The sequence below is a fragment of the Thermobia domestica genome, chromosome 10, assembly GCF_964235325.1.
Source record: "Thermobia domestica chromosome 10, izTheDome1.hap1.1, whole genome shotgun sequence".
In the NCBI taxonomy this organism is placed as follows: Eukaryota; Metazoa; Arthropoda; class Insecta; order Zygentoma; family Lepismatidae; genus Thermobia; species Thermobia domestica.
In genome coordinates, this window is record NC_137463.1 from 194,336,763 (window position 1) to 194,359,654 (window position 22,892).

Sequence of the window (22,892 nt, forward strand, 5' to 3'; positions counted from 1 at the left end):
TTTTAACCTCTTATTCATATAAAATAAAGTCTTGCTTGTTAAAAAAAAATATTAATCTGCTAATTATCATCTAACAGGCAAGAAATCACTAACTACCGCATTATTTTAACAATAAGTACTAAACAGCTCAAGTCCTAAACGGCATAAGACCTAAAACTATAGGCACTAATCCTAAATTTTAGGCATTAGTCCTAAATAGTTGTGAATTTCCATAACTGTCCTCCAAGTGGATTTGTATACAACGAAAGGTAGGTTTGTCAAGTTTAACAAAAAGTGCAAAATAAGCCTCTTGAGAACCAGGCACGTAGGCAAGGGGTGGGTCCGGGGTGTCCGGACACCCCTTCCTTCGGATCCAGAAAAGAAAAATATTAAGGAAGGATGAAACAAAAAGATACGAGAGAAAGATGAATCAGCATCAAAACATAAAGCTACACCAAGCGTTTTGTTACTCTTTCATATGAGGAGCTTTGTGTGGAGAAATCAGAGGGGAGGGTCAAGTTGAAAATGGATATTATTGTAACGAAACATTCGGAATTCCATCTATCCCCATGCTAATCCTATGTACTACAAATGACGATCGACAAACCGGCTCGATAAGATAGACCTTCAGGTAGAACTTAAGAAATGCCCAGAATCACCAATAATATGTGCTATTTTGAATTTCGCGGCAACACTAATCCATTTTATAGGTTGTCTTTACTCCCGAAAGAGATCTCGTTGCTATCCTTGATGGCATTAAACGAAGATAAGAAAAAGAAGAAGAAAGAAGACCGAGTTCGAATGACCTCGGAAGAATATGCTTTTCAATACTTTTTTATTTTACCCCCTTTTATTCAAGATTTCTTCATAGTTTTTTTTTTATTAAAATAATTACTGACATATCCTCATTTTATTGTCCTAACAAACCAATATGGATATGTTGTTAGTAAAATAGTTCAAATTGACTGATCTCCTGGGGTGTAACCACAGTATTTCATGTTACGCCCCTCCCCCATTACGAAACCTTGGCTAAACGAACGAATATATGTTGCCAGTAAAATAGTTTAGAATGATCGAGCCCCTGGTGTGATAACCACAGTATTTCGTCACGGACCCCCCTATTGCGAAATCCTGGCTACGTGCCTGTTGAAAACAGCTCTTATTTGTAAACGAATACGTAATGATCGGTTTTGGCTGTTGCAGTGGTCTGTCCAAGCAGCTTGATAGAAATTCAGCGTACCATAATAAAAGCTATTTCTCTTATGTGTAAAAGAAAAAAAAAAAAGGGAAAAAGCTTGGTGTGGTGAGTGAAGGGGGGCACCGAATTCTACTTTCGTGAAATCTTTAGCTACGGTTCTGATCGGGTTATAATTGATCTGGACCACTAATGGCCGAGAAATTACAGTCGATTATCTTCTTTTCTGTTGGATAGAGATTTCCTGCTGTTCTACAGTTGCTGAAAAAGTTTCGATATTATATAATTTCAAAATAAGAAGTTTTCAAACTATTGTTCGAATTTAATTCTTATTAAATTGTTATAGTATCTTATGATACTCGCAATCTATTCTATGTAAATAATTGTATGTAGTGATTGTACGAAAAGGGAAAATGTGAATATGTCGTACTAGTTTCAATAGCCTTCTGTTTATAGTTAATAGCATTGACCTCAGGAAAGTTAAAGTATTTTACGAAGTTTTCACAAAGGGGCCAACGGATGAATGGACACATTTAAGAGCATACTTGCATACTTGTGTAGCCTAATAGGTTATTACGTTTTTCATACGTAGTGATTTGTTTACCTCATGTAACTAAATGATCATCTTTTTGTTATTATACTACAAATCTAATATACTGTAGTTGTGTCTATAATGATATGGCGATTTTAATTGAATTCCGATGAAGTACATTAAATAAATGGTAATTATGTAAAATGATGGATGATTCATATCTAGAACTGGAGCGCTAATTACGTAACTTAGTGTTAGATGATAATATGGATAAATATTGATATGTATGTGGATATTGCACCCCATTGCAATCATACTGGCTTAAAAATGTACTCATCCCAGAATTTGGGCTCTTAAAAGTAGCTTTAAGTAGCAGTGTTACAACCAACCGCCCCCCAGAAGTTCGTCCTGGATCCGCCCCTGACACAGGTCTGGTTTCAACTAGGGATGGCCAGAACCGGTTCCTGGTGGAACCGGTTTTCGGGTCTGAACGGATCCGGTTCTAGAAGATCCGATTCCAGAACCGGTTTTTCGGATCCAGATCTGGAACCGGTTCTTCGGATCCAGGTCTGGAACCGGTTCTTCGGATCCAGGTCTAGAACCGGTTCTTCGGATCTAGGTCTGGAACCGGTTCTTCGGATCCAGGTCTGGAACCGGCTCTGAGAACAGAACCGGTTTCTCGCGGAACCGGTTCCGCTGGAACCGAAACTTTGTTACCATCCCTACGCTAAACGCGAGCTGCTGGCAAGCTGTGAACAGTATGCTAGATGAAATGGCGGAAGCGACAGGCAGGCGCCTAGGCGGCGGCAGCTTGTCTCATTTGGCTAAATAAACTGGGTAACTGGCAAACTCATTGGCCAAACAGGCAAACTGGCCAACTCATTTGGCTAAACACCCACTGGTGGACCAATTTATTTTTCTGGGGGCACAAGCGGGTCTGGGCGGGGAAGGCACAAGCGCATGGTCCTCTTTGCATTATTTTTGAAGGTGAACTTTGTGCCTCCTTTACGGGTCTTTGGGGGCTTTCGGATCCAGGTCTGGAACCGGTTCCTAAGACCCGGTTCTAGAACCGGGTTTTCAGATCCAGATCTGGAACCGGTTCCTAAGATCCGGTTCTGGAACCGGGTTTTCAGATCCAGATCTGGAACCGGGTTTTCAGATCCAGATCTGGAACCGGTTCTTAAGAACCGGTTCTGGAACCGGCTTTTCGGATCCAGGCCTGGAACCGGTTCTTAAGATCCGGTTCCGGAACCGGATCCAGAACCGGTTTTGAAAACCAGATCTCCGAGAACCGGTTCCGCCGGAACCGGAACTTTGTGGCCATCCCTAGTTTCAACACATTTCCTTTTCTTCATTAATATTGCTACTAAGTGCTCTGTAAACTTGATTTCGTGCTGGGAATTAGATAATTTGAGTCTGGATGTATTATACTTACAGATGGAGAAATTTGTTCATGTGTCAACTGCACAACAAAAGTCTGATTTAGCTCTCTACAGGTTTAGTAACTACTATCGTTGCCTGGTTGAAATTTTAGACGTAAGTTGGGTTCAATCTATCCAGGCGTTTATGAGAACAAGGTAAGTGCCAGACCCGTTCTAACAAGAGTTCTAGCAGTCAAGGGTGGTATTAATTTTACTGTTGATTGTAAAATCATTTGGCTTCAAACATCTTATTATTTTCATTTCACTAATGTTTTCATCTTCATTTACTTAAATTAATCCCTTTCCCCTTTAACCTACTCGGTATGACTATGATACGTTAAACTCATAAACAATAATTTTAGTAATGTTCAAAAAAAAAAAAAAAAATCAAAAGATTGCGATATTGGCCAAGAATTTTAGGAATGATCCAAAAATGCATCAAAAGATTGTAATCTTGGCCAATAATTAATTTTTAGATCAGGGGCCACAAAATTTTGGAATATCCCCTAAATTGGGTTTTCGTATTTTTTACGGAGTAAGCACATCACATTGAGTTAAGTAATAGTTTGGCTTAGGCTACACTATATGTAGTTCTCCAGATATAAGGCGTACAAGAAAATTTTTGAATGAAATATATTGGATCAGAGACCACACAATTTTTGAACGGCCCCTAAATCGAGTTTTTGCATTTTCTACGGAATGAGCACATCATATTAAGTTACGTGATAGTTTAAGTTTGGTTACACTATATGTAGTTCTCCAGATATAAGGCGTACAAGAAAATTTTTGCCTGAAACTTATTGGATCTTTTCATCCAAAAAGAAAAATAAAATGTTGTTTACATATCATCTCTCCTATGATATATAGAAATAGCGTGTAGTATATATTTAGCATTGAAGTCTGAAATCGCTAAATGAATCCTTTACGTGAAAAAGAGGTATAACCATTGTCTCGTGGGACCGAGTAAACCCGTATAGGCTATACTAATGCAGTACTGACGAAATAACTTTACTGCAGATATTTGTCTGCCATCGAAAGTGACAATTGGAGCAGAACTTGTACTACAAGCTCAGCAACATTTGTTTCATGACTGATTTTTTCTGTATTTCGTTTCCAACATACAGAAAAGAGATTCTCACGCAAAAACATCTTAAAATTCGGCAATACATTGCCTATATGTATATATATAAAAGAGTAACCATTGTTAATTCTTACAGTACAACAAAAGCACGGTATTGTTCCTGATCTATACTTTTAGTATACGAAAAGCAGTTCTAGCTGTAATGGCTAGCAAGGTAAGACTGACATATATTTATTTGTATAGTGTCATTATGAAATTAGTATTAAAGCAAAGTACTTATAAACAGGACTTGGTTTCAAGAGTCATGAGGTTGTAATATTACATACATTCCAAGTTTGAAGTGGATAGTGATCTAACGAAAATAGTTTTTGAGGGATGTCACATAAGTGACATTTTTTTGCAATTCAAAGTAAGAGAAGAAAATTTTAGAATATATTAATTCTTGTATATCAATATCAGAATTAGAATATTAAGTACGTTAACTTAGACTATTAGAATATTAAGTATGTCCACCAAGTTTTACCTTCCTAACATGTGAAGCTAGTGAGATACCATATTTTTTTGGCATACGCTTTAAACCGCCTTTTCGTCTTTGAGCACCCTTAGGATAAGCATCATCAACATTATGTAAAACTACGGTCTCTTCCAGACTCCATCTTTTTCATACAGTTAGTTAGATGTATTTCGAGCCAACGGTATGGATATTTATACCGGACAAACATATAAGCAACCATTTATTTTTATATATAATTGTAACCAAGAAAGTTATGTCGCTTTTTGAGGAGGGCTGTGTTCCATTGGTCCTCACACTGTGAGTTCAATGCGAATGGAGATAAAGCGAAGATCAATTGTTGGTGTGGGTATATCCAACATAATACCTGGTTGTGGTAGTTCAGTTACAGCATGAACGTTCGTAAGGACAGAGTGAACATGGAACCTCCACAGAGCGTCATATGGACGTGTATGCTGTACGAGTTTAAACTGGAGTCAAACGCTACTGCAGCGGGGCGGAAGATATGCCACCAAGTGTGTGCCTTTGGTGAGAATGTCGTGACTACGCGGACAGTGCAGGGAGGGGTAACAAGTTTAAGGACGGTGACGAAACACTCAAAGACGCACCACGTGCCGGAAGGGCAACACAGGTACAAAATGAAGATCTTTAGCAGCAATATTGAGGTGAACAGTGGCCAGACATATGAGAAACTGGGACTACAATTCAGCGTGAGTGGTAAAACCATTCGGTAGCACCTCCATTAACTTGGGAAGCACTACAAATTGGATCGATGGGTCTCCCACATGATTAGACTCCGAACAGAAGGCAACGAGAGAAGACACCTGTATTTCTTTGCTGTCTCGTCTGAGGAGGAGGCACTTCTGGACAGGTTATTGACATGTGATGTGAAGTGGGTCCTGTACGAAGTATTACGGCACCGTCGTCATTAGTTAGCATCTCATGAACCGATTCCAAAACAACCGAAACCAGTACTGCACCAGAACAAGGTCCTCTTGTGTGTTTTGTGGACTGTAACCTTAGAGGACACCAGTTCAAATCCCTAGTAGAAGTACAAAATACACTTAATACCTTCTTCGCTTTACGGTCCACCAAGTTCTACTGCGATGTAATCCATAGCCTTCCAGAACGTCGGCAGAAGGTCGTCGATACTGATGGGAACTATTTTTGATCTTCAGGGTACCTCTTAGGTGACATATCGATGTTCGAAGGTTGTGGGTGAAAAAGCGACAGAACTTTCTTGGTTACCTTATATAAACCTAGAGATGCCCGCCCTCGCATGGGAAGGAAATATTTACACAAGATTTTTGAAAATAATTACACAGCCACACGCAAATAAAATAAAATAAAAAAATAAAAGTGTAGGGGACCCTGGGGGTATGGATTCGATTTATTTTGGTACAGAATCTAAATTTCGAAACCCTAAGACGACCGACTGTCTCATTTTTTTATGGGCGAAAAACGTCAGTGAATTTTGGCACGTAAGGCAACACATACAGTTTTCGCCCATACAACAAAATTAACACTGTCAATCGTCCTGGGGTTTCGAAATTTGTATTCTGTGTAACAAAATACATTAAATCCATAATAGTCCAGTGCACAGAACTATTAGAGGAAAAGGTTTAAATATGGGCTACCACTTTTATTTTCGTTCTCATTTTCAAACAATGTATATAACTGAAAGTTTCAATGTTCAATAATATATTTCAAAGATTACTCTTTACTACAAATATTATAAAGTAAATAAAAAGTACATATTTCTTTGGAAAAAAACTAATTTTTTTAGGAGCTCCAAAATTTAAGTTTTTAAAAACTGGTCTAAATATGGGCCCCAGTTTTAAAAAATCGAAAATAAATACATAGACCTTAAAAGAATACAAATCAAACAGTAAGATTAATCCAAATGCAAATGAACGTTCTACTTGCAAAAATCACATATGTATATGTCAGCATCTGCACCCCCACATTCAGTGTGTGCCCACATCAAACACATTTGGCACATAACCCACAATTCGTTAGGACGGTCCTGTGAAAATTTCATATCACACAACGTGCAGTTTGCATTGTTCTCTTCTGGAATTCTCTGTCATATCGGGAGTTCAATATCACTTACCCCGCTGTCAATTAATTTAATACCAAAACAATCTTCATCTTCTGAATCACTACACTCCTGGTTTTTATCTTTCTTCTTTCCCACTTCTGATTTTTTTTCTACTCTTCTCCGTTTCGATCCATTTTATCCTCTGCTTTCTGGAACAACCTTGTTTTCTCAAATTTTCAATGCCCTTTTTTATGTTTTCCTTAGAGTTTTCAAAATCCAAATGCCTTTTTTCCTGTTTTCTTTTCGTTGCTGACTTTGCCATCGAGGCGGACAAAGCACCGTTATATGGAGAACCTGTTATGCAGGAGGCGCCTGCAGCCTTCGGACCTCGATTACTAACCTTCTTCTTAATTGCAGGAAGTGGTGAAATGTCGAAAGGTGTCACAAGACCCTAGCCCATATTTAGACCAGTCATTGTAGCCCATATTTAAAGAAAGACGCCAATTTGTTTTGAAATGTTTTGATGACGTATCCTTATAAATACTTACGATTTAAACATGCAAATTGTAAACGCTATGTAGTAGGAATACAGTTCATATGAGGCAATTGGTTTAAAGCATGTGTGGAAACAAGAAACGTGAAGTATATACATACCTACAAAACTTTTAGCACGACGAAATTGTCTTCTGTGCACTGAACAGCCAACAAACACAAGTACACATGCTCCGATCTCGCCCCCAACTGGTGCCTCGTCTTTTGTGTATACAAGTAACGAGCTCTTACAGTTTCCGCCTCAGTGCAGCACTGTGGAGCGCAGATATTGCTGGTAGCCCATTTTTAAACCCTAGCCCATATTTAAACCTTTTCCTCTATTTTGTGTTACTGTATTATTGAATAGAATAAAAAGCGACGAGTAATGCCATTGGCGGATGAACTTGGACATAAACAACATTTGAAGTGTCACTATTCATCTCAAGTGACCTCAAAAACTATGGATTCGACACTGATATCAGTCGAATACATGTCACCTATTTCCCAGTTCTTAGAGGTATCTTATCTCCACAATATTTTTTTTTTCTTTCAGATTGTAAATCATATATTGAAGTCCATTAGTTTTTAAAAATGAGTTTAGACACTGAATTTCATTTTCCTAATATGAGGAGCTCGGAAGACATTTTGTTTTTTTATATAAATTTTAAACCATCCGTTCACCTATGAATCCCCCCTTCTTCCTTTAGGATAAGCACTTTCTCTTCGATATAGTTTCTTTTAAGTATGACAAGCTAGCAATATGTGGATTGATATTGCAGGCAAACAAACAAACATATGCTGGTGAAAGGGACGGGTAAACTGAAAATCAAATCAAATGAAACAAACAAACATTTTCATATAGATCCACAATTACTGTATGTACACGAGAAGAGTAACTCAACAACTACAGAGAACGGAAACACTATGCTGTATTATAGGTCCGTTAACTTGGAGTTCGTCAGAAAGAGATTCAAACAAAACTTATACAAGAATTTCGTGCATATTTTGTGTAGTTTGGTACACCACGTCTCGAGTTTTCTGCACCTTAAGAAGATTCTTCAAATAAAAATTTTTCCAACTGCAAGCCACTTCTAAGGTCGTCAAACCGAAAAATCGTTAAAACATATACCAGTTTCTAGACCGAGTTTTGTGCAGTTTTGTGCACCACCTCCAGATTTCTGTGCATCTCAGATAACGGAGATATTACCCATTGAAAATAGTGCGTATACCAGACACTATTGGAGTTTGAGTTTGCCTAACACCGACTGCGGCAAAAGTTATGTAAATCGTTAGCATCCATTTCGTGGAATTTTGTGCACTATTTGCCGAGTTTTATGCAATTCAGATAACAGAGATATAACCACTTGAAAATGGTGCCTGTCGCAATAGCACAAGTACGTATAATGCTAATCAAGGTAATTGTTATGTCAAATATTAGTACTTATTTGTCCAGTTTTGTCCACCATATCTCGAATTTTGTGCACCTCACATAACAGAGAATAACCACTAAAAAATAGTGCGTATGCTAGACATTGAATTTCGCGTTACGCCGTTTACGGCAAAACTTAAATCAATCATTAGCATTCATTTTCTGCAATTTTGTACACTACCTCCCTAGTTTTGTGCACCTCAAGTAACATATATAGTCCCTTCAAAGTAGTGTATACCAATTGCTCGAATGCGTACCAATTGCCTGATGAAAAGAAATGGCATATGTCGGCCTGGGAGAGGCCAGAATTTTTTAAGGTTAGGTTAGATAAGGTTAGTTTTGTTATTTGAATATAAATTATGTCGGACAGATGACGGCCAAGGTAAGTACAGACATAATTTATATTCAAATAACAAAACTAACCTTATCTAACCTAATCTTTAAACAATTCTGGAGTTTTCTGCACTATATGCTGAATATTGTGTACCTAAAATAACTGAGATACAACCACTTGAAAATGTACGTGTCCCATTAGCCCAATACGTACAATGCTGACCAAGGCAATTGTGTAGCCGCCGCCCCGCTTCACTTTGCTGTATCACACCTACGGATATGAACATGGCAAATCGAGACGGTTCCAAATAGATTAAAATTGTTATTTTGACTTGGATATCGGTAAGTACGCTGCCAAGTCCCCTGGTCGTGGTGCGTTGCAATGTAGACGTGAATGATAGTCTAATATTCAGATGGCCTCATGGAATCTGGTGACTAGTGAGTTTGACTGAGGCAGCAGTTAACAAATGATCAACATAACATGGAAGAAAAAAAATATCAGGATGATGGACAGGAACAAAGTGCATTATACTCTAATGACGTTTCGTCATGTATCTATCAATTAGGCTTTACATTTATATGCCACAGACGTGAAGTCTTTAAAGAAAGCAATATATTACATGTACTCTAGACATGCTCCATTGGCACCGTGTATTTCAATACCGCAGCATTGCCTCAAATATATACTTTCACCGTGAGCACTGCAAATATCCTTAAAAAATGAAATGAAATCTTTAAGTTTTACGTCCCACTGTTATGCCGGTTAGGCTAAAGGAGACGGTGATAATGAGAGATGAGTGAAATGGTGGAATGAAGAAAGTGGGAGGAAACGGGAGGACCCCGAGAAAACCCACGAGCACGGTGTTTGTCCACCACAAAGTTCACTTGGCGGAGGCTGGGATCGAACCCGGGACCCTGCAAATATCCTGTCAAACATACGTTAGCGAATATCTGTGTATACTATGCTGCACTACTGGATCCACCATCAGTATTCTTCATAACTATAGATCCAATATACTATTATCTGTCAAGAACCGCTACCTATTTACAATTGCTCATCACTCATCTGGAATACACAGAGTAAATGAAAGAGAAGTACAAAGTATTCAGATGATGAGATATTGTTAGGAATCCTTAACTATTTACTCATACATATTTTCCATATTTAGGCCTATATTGACTAGAGGAAAACCGATTAACTTAAACATGTATTAAGTATGTAATAAGAATTCACAACGGTAAGAGTTTCCTATAGGTATTTCATTCAATTGAATCGCTCAATGAACCGATTCATAAAGAACCGGTTCCTGCCCTTGAACTATAAAATGTTGGAAATAATAGTAGAATCATTACATTTCATAGGTCAAGGGCAGAAACAGGTTCTTTACGAATCGGTTCGTTGAACGATTCAATTGAATGAAATGCCTATAGGAAACTCTTGCCTTCACAACAAATATATAATATCTGATAGCTTAATTATTTCTATGAATCAAATTAATTATATCCTTGTAATAATATGGTGTATTTGATGAAGAATTCCTTGAATCTTTTTCAATCATAAAGCATCAATAACAAATTTTGTGACAGGAACTTAATACATTATCTCCACGTTAGTACATTCTGTAAAAACAACTATTCTTCTTCTTCTTCTTTATTTACAGATTTTTAAATTTTTGATTTCATACCAGAAAAGAATCTTACATTAAATTTACCATAGCTTAGAATGGAAAATTTATATATTTTTTATATTATTTTGATAAATATTTAATTAGAAAATTGTATTTTATTATGAAGTTCATTATTCCGAACCTACATGTTTATCTTTGAAATGATGATAAAATCGATTAATTAAACAAACTTTTTAAGGTTTCAGATACGCAGCTGGAGTTGACCAAAGACATTCTATATTAAAGCATTAATGCACTGTAAGGACCATGTATCAAAATGGTCCGTTACAATTGTTTTGTTAAACTTTACTACTCTTTGGTACCAGTTTGTGCACCATTTGTCGAGTTTTGTGCGCCTCATTGGAAAATATAATCATAATCATTGGAAAATAGTGCGTATGACAGACACTGGATTTCGCATAGCGCCGTTTATGGCAACACTTACATCTATTGTTATCATTCACTTTGTGCAATTTTGTGCACCACTTTCCGAGTTTTGTCCACCTCAAATAACAGAGATATACCCTCATGAAATAGGTGTGTATGCTAATTCTTGCCCCTCTGTGTACAGTTCCAGCCAAGATAATTGGCATGTCAAAATATCAGTATTCACTTTGTGAAATTTTGTGAACCATCTGCCGTTTTGTGCACTCAGGTAACCAGTGGTGCCCTCCTTATGTCCATGACGCACCCTCCCAATTGTCTATCCGTAGGTGTTCTTCCATGAAAAAAAAAAATCTTTTCGATTAATTTTTACACCCCCTCAAACATATTTATATAGATTTTTAACCCCCCAAATATTTCAATGACGCAGTTTGCGTCATAGGCCCCCTTTGTGGGCACCCCTGCAGATAACCAAAATATATAAACTTAAAAAAAAAGAGAGATGTGTTTCCCAACAGCCCAAGCGAGTACATTGCCAACGAAAGTAATACTTATGTTCAATATTAATTCTTATTTTGTGGAGTTTTGTGCACCATCTCTTAAGTTTTATTCACCTCAGTTAACGACGATATAGCGGAAAATACTGCGTATCCCAACAGCCCGTGTGTGTGTGTACAGTGGCGACCAAGCCAACTGCTGTGTCATATATTAATACTTATTTTGTAGAGTTTCGAGCTCCATCTCTTGATGCAGCTTACATAACAGAGATAACATTATATTAGTCAGTGGAAAATAAGTGTGTATGCTTATTGCTCGAGTGCGTACAATGCAGATGAAGCCAATTTTTATGTGAAATGGTAGTAGTCACTTTGTTTAGTTTTGTGCACCATATCACAAATTTTGCGCAGTTCAGATAAAAGAGATAAAGCCACTGGAAAATAGTGCTATGTCTATTGCCCAGTGCGTACAATGCAAACCAACGCAATATTTAGGATATGCTAAATGTTAGTACACAGCTTGTGGAGTTTTGTGCACCATTTGCAGAGTTTTGTGCACCTCAAATAACCGAGATATAACTACTTGAAAATAACGCATATCGGTATCTCAAAATCCCAGGTGTGTACAATGTGATGAAGCCAATATTTATGTCAAATGTTAGTACTTACTTTGTGGAATTATGTGACCATCTCTCGAGTAGTGTGCACCTCAGATAACAAAGATATAGCCTCTTGAACTTAAAATAAATTTCGTGCTCGTACATTTAAATAAAGTTCATTCATGTCTTCTTTACTTAAAAAATTAATCAAAAATAATTGCAATTGATAAAGTCACGATTCTCTCTCAAATTCCGCCGCTGGAGTCTTCTTACCTCCTACAATATTAAGTAAACTGTGTGCAACAATGCTTCAAATTCTCATTTCAGAGCCAACTATTAGAAAAGAACCTGGCAACAATGAACAGTTTTGAAGCTAGTCTAAGAGTTCCCGCTCGGGAGAGTAATACTCCCGGAAGTAATTTTTTGCGCGCTACCCTAGCCAGCTGTTTTACATTGGTCACAAAATTTATATCATGGGGGTCAAGGTGGAACAAAACGAGCCCTGCGGGCCTTCTGACCCGTTCTTACTCCTCCTACTACTATCATTATTACTTCTACTTCTACTACTACTACTTCTACTTATCACAAAAGTAAGTAATAGGGATGCGCACGAGACAAAATTTGTGGCTGTCTCGACTCGAAAATATGCTGTAAAAGTGATGTCTCGACTCGAAAAATGTATATTTCTCTATTGGAAGAGCCGTGTCTCGACTCGAATTTTGTCAGGAAAATCCTGTCCCGACTCGTCTCGTGCGCATCCCTATAAGTAAAACACTTTTTGGGTATTATTTTAATCTTATTTTAGTGGAAAAAGTGTTATGAAATTAAAGAAAAAGTTCCTTGAGTAGGGTTTGAACCCAACTCAAAAGAGATTTTCATTAATAGCCGATTGCGCTAGCACGCCCGGTCACGAGGGCTGACAACAGCAATCCTTTGATTTCTGCTATATGTAAGTTACGTGCCAAGAAACGGATAACGCCAACCAATCAGAACTGTGTATTTAGTTTCTACTTCCGAGGACATTACTTCCCTGAGTGAGTCCTAGTCTAAGGCCCACAGAGAAATAAAAACTGTATAAATACCTGCTACCGCATTTCCATTTTCAATTAGATAATAATAATAATAATAATAATAATAATAATAATAATAATAATAATAATAATAATAATAAATAATGAAAGGTCATTTAGACATTCAAGCATCTATTGGAATAATTTGCTTATAACGCCAATGTGAGCCCAATCACTTATTAGAAAATAAAAATAAAAAAAAACTACTTAAATTGGTAAATCTTGCCACCTTATCAAAATGAAAACCACAAAACCAAATATATTAAAAAAGGAAAAACACCTAACTAAAATGTACTTAATTAAATACCGGTAATATAAATCAAGTATTAAATCAGGAATAAAAATACTCGTATTGAGCTTACAAGAAATGTATACACCAAACGAATAAATATTACATAAAATATATTTAAAAATAAGCAATAATAATTTCTTTAAAACGTTTAAGGTAAAAACCAAAGCGATAAACTTAATATTCATTCTGCATAATTCCACACGCACTATTTTCACTGTGTTATATTTCACTTAGAAAATAGTGTACTGAAGATTGACGTAACAATCGCTGTGCTCTGGTTCTTTTTCCTTGAATGATTGATACATACATATTATTTTAAGTTCGCTAAATCCTCTTAAAAAATTACCGTAAAACTCGGGAGTGGCTGCACAAAATTACAAGAAGGATGTTTGGCATAACAATTACCTTCGTCTTCTTTGTACGAACTCGGGCATTCGGGACATGTAGTATAGTTTTCAAAAGACCATATCTTTGTTATCCGAGATATTCACGAAACAGGAGATGGTGCACAATAAAGCACATTTGAAATAACAATTGCCGTGTTCGGCATTGTATTCACTTTAGCGGTTGGGATACGCACTATTTTCAAGGAACTTTAACTCCGTTTTCTGAAGTGCACAAAACTCGGGATATGGTGCACAAAACTTCGCAAAATGAGTACTAATATGTCACATATCAATTGCCTTGGGCGACGCTGTACGCACTCGGTCAGTTAGCAAACACACTATTTTCAAAGAGGTAGGCCTACATCTCTGTTATTTGAGGGGCACAAAACTCAGGAGTTGTTGCAGAAAGTTGCACAAAATAAATGCAAACGATTGGTGTAAGTTTTTTCGTAAATAACTTTATGGGAAACCAATGTCTGGGATACGCACTATTTTCCAGCGACTATATCTCTTATATGTTAGATACACAAAACTCGGCAAATGGTGCAAAAACTGCACAAAATGAGTACCAATATTTGACATAAAAATTGCTTTGATCAGCATTATACGTACGTGTGCTATTGGGACAAGTATCGTTTTCAAGTGGTTATGTCTCACGTATCTGAATTGCACAAAACTCGGAAAATAGTGTACAAAATTCCACGAAATGAATGTTAACAATTAATATAACTTTTTACCATAAATTGTTTTATTGCAAACTCCAATGCCTGACATAAACTCTATTTTCAAGTGGCTATATCTCTGTTATTTTAAGTGCACAAACCTCACAAAATCGAATCAAGTCGAGAGGTTGTGCAGAAAATTGCTCGAAATGGATGCTAACGTTGATATAACAATTTTGCCGGAATCAGTGTTATGCGAATTAGAGTGCTTGGCATACGCACTATCTTCAAGTAGCTATATTTTGGTTATTTGAGTTGTACAAAACTCGGGAGCTGGTGCACAAAACTGCACAAAACTCGATCTAGAGATTGGTATATTTTTTTCTTGTTTTACGGTTGGATGAACTCACGTCTGGTATACAGTTGAAAAATTTAAATATGAAAAGTTTTCAGTTTCTTAAGGTGCACAAAACTCGAGATGCGATGCACAAAACTCCACAAAATGTGCACAAAATTTTGGCATAAGTTTTATTTGAATCGGTCTCTGACGAACTCCAAATTAACAGACCTCTGTATTTATATACATACTGAATAACTGTTAATTTTTGGAATACCCTGTTATATGATTAAAAGTGACGGTATTTTAGATTAACTTTACTCAGTTTCAACTCTCGTTGTGGTTTAGTATGGTATGCGTAATTAGAAGATAATAACATTATTGTAATTAAAATTTACGTGATTAATGTAGCATTCACTATAAATGTCGGATACTTTCATTATATTTTCTTCAAAATCTAGAAATTATTGTTTTTTCTTACTGCAGCTGATCCTTATTCTTCTAATGATAGTTGGTTTGGTATTTACTGTCCCCACATCTAACGAAGAGAAAGAATTAGAAGAAGAAGAAGATTTAAAAACTTCTAGTTCATTCAATTTGGGCTACAGCCTTTATGGATATCCTCTGTCTTATGGATATGGCTATGGTAAGTGGAGATCAAATATTTCTTAATATAGTCACATCTTAAAAATTACATTGAAAATTCACTAATATTCATTAGCCAAATGTGAAGTGCAATTCATGTCTGATCATAAATATGTGTGATCTTACAATTTTCAATTTTCACACATGGGTATTCAGCGGTACTATGCTTGGGTGCAATTCATCTAAATTAAACATTCTTCTCAAAGAAGTGAGTGATACATCTTACCTAGGTAGCCACACTACTTCCTCCCACAAAGAAGAATATAACGAGTTCCTAGACGAATTTGAGTTGAGTTGAGTTGATTTTGGGTTTAACGTCCCTTTCAGCAGCGAGGCTATATGAGACGTGGACCTACTAATTAACGCGGAATCCAAACCACATGAGCTCCCGCCGGGAATTGAACCCGGGTCTCCCACGCCAAAGGCGCGTACGCTAACCGCTTAGCCATGAAGGAGCTCTAGACGAATTTGCATATCAAATAATCATCAAACGCTAATTATCCTGATACATTGTGTTCCCTTGCTTTTAAACAAAACCAGTCTTTATCCACTTACATCTCCTGGCACAATTTTTCCCTTCCAAGCAAAAAGATAATGCATTCTTCCCTATAAGAGGAGGTACAAAGTGAGGGGGGACGGGAGATATGATCCCTCATTTCCAAAAAATATCTATGGCGTCCCTCCAGTTCCTAAAAAAATTATAATGGGCAAAGATGGGCACGGGGGACCGCGTGACGTCATGCGTCCCCCTACCTTTTCAGTTTCACTTTTACCCTCTGCCTATAAATATTACCATTTTATTACTAATTTCACAATGTTATTCATAAGAAAATTCTCCTTTACAGCTAGAATTCTTAAAAGGATCATTATAGTATAATTAATGTTCGATTGTGTCATTTTTCATGAAAAAATATGCTCCCCCCAATAAAAAATCTCATGGGCACAACCTGCTCCTTAAGATCCGCTTCTAAGCATACCCATGTGTGATTTATTTTCGATATCAAATTTGTGTCTTTTCAATTTGTGTTTTATTTCTTTAATATTTGATATCTAATATGGGAAAGAAAGGCAGTCATATTCCATAAGTATTTGTTTCCCTATATACAATTCATTCTTTTCAGCCCCTAACTGAGTAGACATTACAAGAGGATCAAATGTCTTAAACTTCATCTAATATTTACAGCAATTGTATAATTGTGTGAATCTTTTCAATGTGATTGAACAACAATAGAAAGTATTCGGTCACTACGTAATTTTGTATTTCATAAATAGTGGTAGTAAAGAGATTTTCCATTGCAGAAAATAATTAGTCCTTCTCTGATTTTAATGTGTTTATTATAAATCCACACTACACTCAGGCCGGTAAACAGCCCAAAAAATGTAGGGGGGAGGGCTGCAGAAGTTAGATGGGCAGATCCAACCATATTATAGTTCATTTGCAAGCCTACCGTGAAAATTTAAGGGGCGACAGCAAAAATTTATGGAGGCCCGACCCCCGTGGATACGGGCCTGACTACACTTATTAAGTTGATGCTAATGAAGTGTCCAAAGACAAAAAAGAAAGGTAAAAAACTACTGTATAATGATCCAGAGTGAGGCTTTGCCTCGACGTAAAAAGACGTGATGGATCACTCCAGGGACGTACGCAGGAATTTATTTCGGAGGTCCAAATTAAATATAAGAATGTAATAATGCTACAGCCACGCCATCTCCATCGCAGAAATCAACCAGGTACGACGATGACTTGTAGAATTCAGAGTTGAAGTTTGTTCATGATGCCGCTATCACACTTTCCAGATCTCCTGGTTGTAGTACCCTGTACATCGGTAGTATACAGTGTTTTGGTGGTTTGATACTATGCCTATGATGAAAAACAAAAGTTTTATAGACAACCAACTTCAATAATAACGTTAACGTAGCACAGGAATTACACATAGATACACTGTAAAAAGTAAATCCGTAACGCTCATCCAAAACCTGGATGCAGCTGAGCTGCATCCACAAAATGGATGAACGTAACTTCATCCATTTTTTGGTTGAACGTGTAACTTTGCTCAGTGACGGAGGTTCATCTGGTTGGTTGAACGTGTAACTCTTCGGAAGGATGAAGGTTCATCTGGTGCGTTGTACGTTGAACTCTCTGAAAGGATGAAAGTTCAACTAGCTGGTTGAACGTTAAATTCTCCTGCAGGACGAAGGTTCATCTGATAAATTGAACGTATATCCTTGTGAAATTTCCGAGAAGAGTTGAATGTTTAACTATAATGCAGTTAACACTAAACTACATAGGATGAATGAAGGTTCATCTCAATATACGCACAACAGACCCATTTTCTCTGTTACTTTTGACGAATATTAGACAGGTGCTCGAAAATTTTTCTTCTGACCTAGGATTGGATACATACACCTACGTATTTGATCCTTAAATTAGCTAGACGCCAGACTCGTATTTCCAGTCCCTATGGTATATAATATAATATAATATAATATAATATAATATAATATAATATAATATAATATAATATAATATAATATAATATAATATAATATAAAGTAACTGGCAATAAGTGAAGCGCCGAAAAAAATTCGGATTTATCAAGGCTGGTAATTTCCCTGAAATTATCAGATTTAATAATTCGCAAAATAAAATTGTTATTTTTTACAGAGCATATTTTGGTAATACTGAACGTTTCACAAGTTAAATTTAAATAATTAGTGACTTATATTTCAAACTGGTAAATGAAATAAAAATTTTCCAGGATTAACTTGAATATTTCAATTTAACAAAATCTAATTAGGCCTATTGGCAAGGGCGCCGATTTCTCTGTAAATTTGGGGGGCCCATTCAGATGCAAAAGGTATATATATGAGGATTTTAAGACAAATTGCATTCAAATTATGCCAAATATTGTATATTCATAAATACAATAGGGGACCCACATGAGTTTTAAGGGGACAGGTCCCCCGGCCCCCACAGGATCGGCGCCCTTGCTTATTGGCATATTATGCCTTTTCTTATCATAAATAATCTCAGACAGCACATATTAAATCAAATAATTCGTTCTGATTTCTCCAGGACAGAGCTACTCAAAGAGATGTCAGAGTTTATTTATTAAATTATTTATCTGTAACGGAACAAGACCAAAATTGGTCCGTTAGAAGGACAAATTATATTAAAAGATGAGGCTCATTTCTCATAGACCATGTCCTAGTACTTATATACGTGAGTTAATATGAAAAACTATATTCTTTGGACAAAAGTCAAACAGAGATACGAAATTTGAATTTAGAATTAACATTATTGTTTATAGAAAAAGTACAAAAATATGCATCTTTTTAATGGGGGTTTTATTATATATTTCAATAGTATTATGCAAGACCCTTAAAATGAGCCTACACTCGCATTGGGGAAATGTACCATTGGTGAGCTATGGTCAATCAGAACATGAAGTTTGAACTATTCTCAATATGACTTAAACTCTTGTCTAAATTATACAAGCAAAAGAATGTAGTAAATTGTATAAAATACATCTTTTAGAACCAACCAAAACGTCATTTTGTTCAGTGTGATGTCATCTATCGATCTCAATTTTGAATAAAATTATAGGTAAACAAAAATTAAAATTTAAAATGTATTCATTACTAGCAAAATACCCATTCTTCGCACGGACAAAATATATTTTAAGTTTGCTGAATCAGTGGTTAAATTGTTTCACTCTTACCTTCACCAATGTATACAAAGAGTAGTGATCAATCAGGATCACAAATTGACATGGCATTGTATCTACAGTGGAGTGCCGCAAGGTAGCGAACTAAGTCCCCTTTCCTTTGCCCTTTACATTAATGATCTCCCTAAAATTATGACATATTATAAATACTATATATAACGATTTTCAGTTATATGCTTCTTTTCTCCAACAAGATATTAATAATGCGATTGAAAAAATAAATAGCGAATTAAACAAAATCAGCGACGGATCTAAGGTTCTCGGGTTAAAATTAAATGCAACAAAATCGCAGTGTATATTAATTGGCTCCCCAATAATTCTTTCTTCTATTAATTTCTATCAGCTACCTAATATAAAATTGTCCAATACTGTTACTCTATTTTCCACAACTGTCAAAAATTTGGGAGTCATCCTAAATCAAAATCTCTCCTGGTCAGATCATATAAATGCAGTTTGTAAGAGAGCATTTGATGCTTTGCATAAATTAAATCGGCTAAGAAATTTCTTACCAATATCTCTGAAGATCACACATGTCAAGGTACTCGTATTTCCATATCTTGACTATTTCGACTCAACTTATTCTGATCTTCCCGAAAATCAATCAAAGCGCTTGCAAAGAGTTCAAAATGCGTGTATTAGATTTATTTTCAATTTAACTTACAAGGAACATCTCACATCATTTTATGAAAAAAAAAACTATGACTGACGTTAGTAGAAAGAAGAAATTTACATAAGCGTGCTCTACTCTACAAAATACTAACTAAATCAGAACCATCATACCTACCACGTAAATTTTATATTTATCGGACTTTCATAATAGAAGCACAAGATCACAAAATAGCTTCTTGCTCTCTATACTCAGCCACAATTTGGATTCATACTCAAAATCCTTCACAGTAAGTACTACACGGCTCTGAACAGTTTACCTCAATTAATACACAATTCTTTAACAGTTGCCAAGTTTTAAAAAATCTGTAAATTCCCTTCTCTTAAGTAAAGATAAGAACACTAGTAGCACATGAAGCATCTTCGTCTTACCAGCTTATTACCCATGTATGAACACACACTCAACTAGTATTTTATAGTAGCATATATATTTTCAAGTACCGCCATATACAATATTTAATTTACGTTTCTTCATGTTATTTTTATTTCAGACTGTATTCACACAGGACGCCTTTTTTGTTTCCTATCTTGTATATTATTTTCATTTTTTTTTGTTTTAAGATACTTCACTGCTTCTTTACTTAAGTAGCATATTCTTTCTGATGTGGTTGAAATATTTTTCTCTTGTAATTGTTAATATTTTCTATGTATTGGTGCTTTAAAAAAATGTATGCACGTGGTTAAATGCTCGGAGAACGCTGCGGAGCTTTAACTTCGCCACGTAAAAGAAGTAATAAATAAATATTTCATTTTGGACATAAAGGGATATATATATATCCCTCTCCTCCAAGTTGTGGAGCTGAATTTGGATTTAAACGGAGTCGGAATTGTCACTGTTCATCTCAGCGACCCCGAAAAGTATGTATTCGAAACTAATATCGGTCATTTTCTATCATTTTTATATGTCTTCCCCTTTCCCCAAGTTGCAGGATTGAATTTGGAATTAAACGGCGTCGGAAGTGTCACTGGTCATCTCAGCGACCCCGAAAACTATGGATTCGACACTAACATCTGTCATTTTCGATCATTTTAAATATCACCTCCTCTCCGCCCCTAAGTTGCACCATCAAAATGAAATTATGAAACCCTTAGTCACTTTCATTTTTATACATGTATATAGATAATATTGTGGAGTAAATTAAAGAAGGAAAAATAACATTTGTTTCAAAACGATAATGATCAATATGTTAATTTTCTTTTTCTTTACAGGGCTCTCCAGTTATCTTGATTATTTCCGGTTTGGCTTCCCTGGTTTTAATTTCTATGGTTGACAAATGAATGTTAGCTTAAAAATGCATCTTATTTATTGAAAGTGTAAAGTAATTTGTAATTTTATTAAAGAATTAAAAATAACTTTAAGAAGTCTCTTGTTCACATTTTATATTCATAAAAGTATTACACTGAAAGAATTCCCTATCCTTTTACGTGAAATTATAATTTATTGTTTTGTATTTCCTGCAACTGACGTATTCTTTTGGCAGGTAATTGTCAATTCCATAATACTACAGTAAATTTTGAAGATTTGGAAGGCCCATTAGTGTGTTTAGAGTTTTTTTTTTCAAGGCACATGATATGTGAACGTTGACTTGAAAGTGGTACCGTACTACGTATGAGAGACTACATCACCATCGAACCCAAGTCATCGGCACCACGGGCGTATAATGTATCTCAGGAAAGAGCTAATATATTGAAAATAAATTAGACAAGTTGAGATAAAAATATGATGAAAAGAGGAAGTTATTTCCTCTAAATGCGATACACCCATAGACAGATTTTCATACCAACTGTGAATACTTAGAAAATGTCTGCAGATGTTAGAGGTCAATGGATCGTCACTAAGCTTACGAATTTTCTTTTATCAAATAATATATTGTATTTTAAATAAAAATCGTATGTTCAATATTTTAAATGGTATCGTAGTTATTACGAAACCGGATAGAAACGTTAATAATAATAATAATAATAATAATAATAATAATAATAATAATAATAATAATAATAATAATAATAATAATAATAATAATAATAATAATCTCTTTATTGAGGGCGAGGTTCAGTCAATCAGTGGCTCTAACAAGTCCATTTGTAAAATGGACAATATGTTATTTTCCAAGAAAGCGACAATTTTCCTGATTATCTTATCTTCCACTGACGTGAGACGTATCCACATAACCAATTAATCCTATGACCTATGAAACTCACATGCTGAATACCGCCTTCACAAAAACACTTCATTCGCTTCTATCCTTAGTCAACTAGATTCAGTTTCTACTTTGTATTCCTATTTCTACGAGCTCCATCTTAACAGTCTTCTGCCATCTGAGCTTAGGTCTTCCTACTGATCTTTCTCCGATTGGGAATCCTGATCCTTATTAGAAGTCCTTAAGAGAATTCAGAGTATCCTCATAAGGAAGTAAAATTGATTTCAATTATATACAGAAAAGAAATCGAATATTTAAAGTATTTTCTATATTTTGTTCGTAGAAACAAATAAATATCATGGAAAGAACTTTCTGATAAGAACACGAAAAAATGTTCAGTCAATTTTGTGTTAATTACATAATTGTGTAGCTCACTTGGCATATCCAGATTCTTCATAAGGAGATCAGCCTCTTAAGGACTAGCAACTATTGAATGTTTATTAATAGCCATTAGCATACCAAGAAAGTGAATGTTCTGATGTTTGTGTGCTCATCTATTTGCTCGTTCAAATGTACCAAATTTCATACAATTAAATCCCCACGTTAAGCGGGTTTGCATATCCAAGCTCCTAACTATGAAAACATTTACGATCACTCCAACCCCAATCATTTAACATATTAAACCTGTTGTATATAAGTTATTAGGACATAATATTGAATATAATTTATACGAAGAAGACTTTTATGCATTGCAAGAGTTGTAAC

The 22,892-nt window shown here is 35.8% G+C and overlaps 1 long non-coding RNA gene across 4 annotated transcripts in view; it reads left to right on the forward strand.

Moving 5' to 3' along the window:
• Positions 1-21,334, forward strand: part of LOC145662921 (uncharacterized) — a 143,457-nt gene extending 122,123 nt beyond the window's left edge. For 2 of the 4 annotated variants that reach the window (XR_014127122.1, XR_014127124.1), the window contains exons 2-3: positions 15,434-15,593; positions 21,196-21,334. This is a non-coding gene — a long non-coding RNA (uncharacterized LOC145662921). The other 2 variants (XR_014127125.1, XR_014127123.1) reach the window with 2 other exon arrangements.
• Positions 21,335-22,892: the final 1,558 nt, after the last annotated feature.